The sequence below is a fragment of the Limulus polyphemus genome, unplaced genomic scaffold (assembly GCF_000517525.1).
Source record: "Limulus polyphemus unplaced genomic scaffold, Limulus_polyphemus-2.1.2 Scaffold13540, whole genome shotgun sequence".
Taxonomy (NCBI): domain Eukaryota; kingdom Metazoa; phylum Arthropoda; class Merostomata; order Xiphosura; family Limulidae; genus Limulus; species Limulus polyphemus.
The window spans coordinates 1-6,212 of NW_013679150.1; the positions used below are offsets into that span (position 1 = coordinate 1).

Here is a 6,212-nt window from a genome sequence, read left to right on the forward strand (position 1 = left end):
CACTTTTCTTTGCTTTCACGGGGGAAACCTAAAATAATTGAAATGTGGAATTTATTGGGAAACCAAAGGGTGATAATTCCAACAAACTTTCCGTGAGACTTGATGAAATCTGCATTTTAAAGTGTATTATCAATGTAGCGTAGAATTAATTATAAACCGGGGTTCACGTAACTGGTACGCATGCGCGGCCGAAATAATTAATGCGTTCTTCAAAGATTCTAAAAAAGGCGTACCATCACAACCGAAGTTTTATACCCCACTTCGTGTATGTTACACATACTTTGAACTTGATATCTGAAAATATACAGAATTCAGTTCTTAACTTACCGTGCTAGCTGGTTGGGTAAACTAAATAATACTACCCATTTGTCTTGCTAGTTTAATATGAACTTGTTTTGTTGGATGGAGACAACTAATTTACATGAAGACCAACCATTTTTACTGGTGAGAACCTGATGTGAACCTCCGACTATAAATACTTTTAACTTGTCACTACTTCGATTTGCTTTATAATTTTTCACTATTTGTATCGCATATTGTGGGGATTTAGACACTTTGGCAATACAGTTTGAAGATAGAAAAAACGACCTCTACTCTAGAGTAATGATTTGAAAAAAAGAACTTTTTCAAAAAACAGATACAAGCATCTGATAGTGTTATTTTTATTACTTTTCTTGTAACGGAAATCAAGAAATATTCTATAAGTATTAAAAACACGGTAATATCAAAAAATATCTTTAATACGGACTTTTATTATTCCATCAACAGCGTTAATATCTAAAAAAAAAAGCTGGATCATAATATTTGAAGTACAAAAAACATTAGCATTGAGCGAGTTTTTTTATTCGATCGGAGTTTAGAAAAAACAGATTTAATACACGTTTAATAAATAACGTTAAAAAAATTTGTAGAGAAAGCTTAAATATGAGTATAAACACTGTATCTTTAAAATAATAATAAATATTGTTGCGTCAGCGAGGTCACGTGACTAGTGTCACGCCATGTTTCTAGAACTATCCTGTTCCTTCGGGAGTGCTCTAGCATTTGCTAGATTGGGGGTGGGCTGGTATAAATAAGATGGTCACAAGGTGACGGCATGAATGTGTGTGTAGGTGGTGAGTAATTGATTTGCAGTCAGAGAGTATTGTTGAAGTTCGTTATAGCGTTTGTTTTAGCGCGAATGTTGAAATCAAGTGTATCGTAAAGTTATATTCGGAAAGAATAAACCAGTTTTTTTAAGAAAGGACTTGTGTCGCTAAAGTTTCGTCGGAACGAAGTTAGGGAAAATTAATTAACAAACGGAGACGTAACAATATCAAATAAAAACACTGAGAATACGGAATTGATTACATTAATACTGATATGGCGCACCACCATACGTTCGATTCCCCCATTTCGTGTAGGTAACACATACTTTGATATCTACAAATATTCAAAACTCTGTTATTAACTTACCGTAATCAATTAGAGAGACAAGTTCCTGACATTCGACCAAACATGTAGTTAAAAAATAACATTTGTAACTTGGATTCTTCAATGTCTTGCATTTATTTCAAATTCGAACTACAAGATTGCAAGTTCTATACCAGCAGTTAACATAAAAGTTCGTTTTTTGCTTATTGATATATTCGTCAGAGCCAAGTCAAAGTTTTGTTATATTACAGAAGAGATACGTGTAATATAAATTATTAATCTTTTTCTGGAGCTCTATACGCCAGCGAAGTAAACACTATATAAAAAAAAGTCCCTATTAGAAAAAAATTGTATTTCATTTGGATTAATTACATAATAATGAATAAAATATTTTCAAAATTAAAGGTAACAATCTTTAAAAAACCTAGTCAATAGTAGATTAACGTAATGGTTCGTGTTTGTTTCTATGTTTTTTAAAGCCTGAACTTACAAGAACATATTCTGTTGGAATACAAAGTAACACCAAATGTTGGTAGTTACGACACAGAAAATGTTTAGTGACTCCATTATTTGTAAGTTCAAAAGCTATGTCTAAACTTGCCCTTTAACCAAAAAAGTTTGTTAGGTACTTAGTTAACAAACATGCGATAAACTAACGTTTTGATCCCAATAAAACAAAGTTTGAGATCTCTTGATATGAAAAAGGTAAATTGAATTACTTTAGGTTATATCGAGGAAAGAAGGAAGGATATGTTGATTAATTATACATTTATAAAAGATGAAATAACCTGCTTGATTTTAACAGAATGACAATATTGTTCCGGGGAGGATTGGCTTGAAGCTCGTGTGGTGGTCATACGTTTCTTATGAAACCAGAAAACTAAATCCAAAAATCATATTTTGCTAAACTGTAATTTTTTGTGTATACTTTTTTGCTCTCCGGTTACAAGTGTGGGACTATAATGCTAAAAGTAGGGTTTCAACACCCGCGGTGAGAAGGGCACCGATAGCGCATTTAGCTTTGTGCTTAACAATAACTTGTAAATACTAGGTTTCTCGATAACTCGGCTGTATCTCACCAGCAACATGTTTTGACAATATTACCCAAGTAGTCGGTTTTGTTTTTTTCACGTTTGACTTTGCAAAATTTAATAAACGGCAGGAGATGACTTTAAATTAGGGAGAAAAATTATTTGGAGTTAATAAAATATATTTAGGCGAGAAGACCTAAAGGTTTATTCGACTCGCAGTAATTTTTATTAATTAAACGGGTTTTGTGGTTAGGGCGCTCGGTTATTAGGCCACGGATCACGGAGTCGAAACACGTCTTCAATCATGTTTGTCCTTTCCGCCCTGGTGGCGTTATAATGTGATGGTAAACCCTCTGTTCGTTGTTAAATGTTAATGATTGGTGGTGTCGACTATCCAGGGCCGTATGAAGGGGTAAGGCAGTCAGGCCATAACCTGACCACTTTTTCATGCCATGTGCAGATAACCCTCGAGTAGCTTTGCGCAAAATACAAATCAAACCACCCTTTCGAGTGTTTTTGTCTAGGTGATTAATTAGTTAATTTTGAACTCCGATTCATTGATAGATTGTTTTTGAACAATAATTCGGGATATTATTTCTTCACATAATTTTTCTTTTTTAATTAAAAAAATTAAATTCCATTTTAAGTTGCTCGAAAATTTAAATTTTTCTTCTGTTTTGTTGAATTTCCGCCCTAAGCTACTAGAGGGCTATTTGCGCTAGCCATCCCTATTTTTGGAAGTGATAGACTAGATGAAAGGCAACTAGCGCTGCCGTAGGAAGCAATTTTGGAGTGATCAGGCTATTGCCATTTTTAGGGGGGGGGGGGGGGTCTGGTGGGATGCGCCTCTCCAGGAATATTTTGAAAATTTAATGCTGTGAGATTGTATCTCGAACCATTTTAACTACAAACACATTATTGAATTGAAAAAAGCAAGTTTTAATACATAAGTTGTAGCTATACTAGCCGTCCCTAATTTAGTTATGATAGTTCAGAAGGAAGGCAGCTAGTCAATACCGCCAACTCTTGGGCTAATTTTATACCAATAAATAATTGGTTGTTTGCTGTTAATCAAATATAGACAATGAGCTATCTGTGCTATGCCCACCGCAGATATCGAAATCCAACTTTTAGCATTATAAGCCCTTAGATTTACCGAGGAACTGTTTTTTAATGAAAATAAAAAAAATAAGTATAACAACTGTGTAAGAGAATGAAACTTCCGAAATTACTGAGACGATGAAATTTGAAGGATTTAGCGATGCAACTCGTCCCCTTAAAATTATTTAATTTTAAAAGTAAAATTTTTAAAACTTGACTTCGTAAAGGTATAAAAATTACCCGCCAGTTTATAATACAGGTTATGTCATACCATAATTTACAGTTAAAAATACTAAAATAGTTCTATTTCATGCGAATTTTAACAATGACTTTTCAAGAACGATTTGGATTTTAGCGATGTAAGACTGACCCAATAATCATGTAAACACAGTTTAATATTAATAAAGGTTTGTAATTTCACAAAAAGAAACGATGAAACGTCTCGCTCATGCAGCGTTTCTCAAACTGGGGTCATATTTTTCGTAAAAGAGATTTATATATGAATGAAAACATTTCATTTCGGAATACAGCTTTCCATGTAAACGGAATATTTATTCTTGAAATAAAAACATCGACAGGTTTGGGCCGGAAAATTTTTAAATTAAAAGGGGTCCTCAGGTTACTAAATTTTGAGAATCGCTGTCCTAGCTCCTTTGACCTTTCTACTCCAGATATAAAGTATATATATATATATATATAAGCTGTTATGGGTAAAACAGCGGAATCTCAGACTTGGTAAGAGAAGATACGTTTCTCGTTCTTTCTGGGAGATCTTGATCAAGCTGAAGCTTTTTTTCCAGCTCCCGTTCTGGTTTGATTTTGTAATGAGTAAACTAAAGTCTTATGTTAAATAGTAAATGTAAAAAAAAAAAGTGCATTTATTTTTACCAAAAGTAATATGATATATACATATCTGAAAGAAAAATACGTGCTTGATCATTTAAAATTTCGCAACAGAAGAATCGCATTTTCACAACCACTAAAGTCCGCCGGTAGCTCAGGGCAAAGTCTGGAGGATGAATACCTAAAAATCGGGTTTCGATACCGTAATGAGCAAAGCATAGATAGCTCATTGTGTAGCTTTGCGTTTAACAACAAACAAAATGCTAAACTAGAGAGTAAAACACGCTCCCTCGTGGCTGTTGTTATGGCAACACAAAGTATCATGAAAGTTATGGCTAAACCTTGTCCATTCAAGCAAAATTGTTTCTTGAGTTAAAAGTTGGTCTAATCTAAATTCAAAAATTATATATATATATATATAGTTTTTAAATAGGAACTTATGATGAAAGTATAGATTTATGTTTCGGTAATCAGTAAGTACATTTAATATTAGGAAATATATATATAAATTATATCGGATGCTGAAAGACAACGGGACATGTATCGCTTTACGTTTGTATAATTGGCGTGAGTACTACTACTACTAACTTGTATGTAATTAAACTTTTAAGTACATATATGTTGTTCAGATTTGTCCTGTTCTTACCAGAATAAACCCATATTAATACACGATTTGAAGAATATGTAGCACCGATGCTACCAATTTATTCCTTTTAATTATTCAGCAGATAATTTAGCGCTTTATTATTACCGATTAAATTTAAAGATAATATTTAAATTATGTATATCATAATACCTTATTTCCTTTTCAGGTTAAAAAACAGACATGTATTGTTATCGAAACAAAAATCCTTTGAAAAATTCAAAACGTATAGATACTTCATCATGGAAATTCAAAGAAATAGAAGGGCCAGAAAACTCTTCAGATCCTCACTTGTGTAACAATGAATTATCAGAAGTTAGACTTAACAAATATAATAAAAGAATGCCAAATCATCAACAGCAAGACAAAAGATTGGAAGAATTCGATGAACTAATGAGGAAATACCGAAAACAAATACTACAGGAAAGTTTACAAGCACAATTGGACCCATCTGTGGGTAAAAATTACATTTTTTGGTAATATGCTTCAAAATAATGAATAGTTATACATGTTGTAAACTAGATTTATTACTAATTAGTTAACTTATTAGGAAGTTTTGTTTTATATACAGATATATATTGTTTATAAAGGTTTTTCTAGTTGTAATATTCCACCTAACAGGATTTGTTTAAACAATATTATCATCTCCAGTATTTTAGTAGCATAGAATGTATTGTAAGATGATTTACAGAGAGATCCTATATTTTAAAAACAAGTAAGAACTTTTAATATTTTGTTTTTATTACTAAAGGAGCTACAAATTCCAAATGTTTCATAAAAAATCTTAATGATAAGTCATAAGTGTTTTTTACTGTGTTTACAAAACAAAAATATGAAAACTTCACTCTATAACCAAAGCAGGAGCAGTATAGTATCTGGACAAGGTAATACTCGTGACAGAGAAATGTAGACATATCTAGTTAATAAAAAATTGATATAAAAACAAAGCATTTCTTTATAATTATATTCTTCTGTCATCTTCACTATTACTGATAAAAGTATAATAAAGAGATAGAAACATGATACTGATACATTATGTACATAAAAATTATCAAATTATAAACAAAGTTAATAGATACTTTGGGTGGGTTTAATAATTGACTAGCAGAGACCCGCAAAACATTTCTGGCCAAATTAGTATCTTTATCGTAACAATACTTCTTTAAATATAACATTTCTAG

General features: G+C 32.0%; 1 long non-coding RNA gene across 1 annotated transcript in view; it reads left to right on the plus strand.

The window, feature by feature from the left end:
• Nucleotides 1–4,587: 4,587 nt before the first annotated feature.
• Nucleotides 4,588–6,212, plus strand: part of LOC111084093 — a 2,325-nt gene continuing 700 nt past the window's right edge. The window contains exons 1-2 of the long non-coding RNA XR_002609390.1: nt 4,588–4,955; nt 5,201–5,484. This is a non-coding gene — a long non-coding RNA (uncharacterized LOC111084093). The remainder of the gene's footprint in view (nt 4,956–5,200; nt 5,485–6,212) is intronic.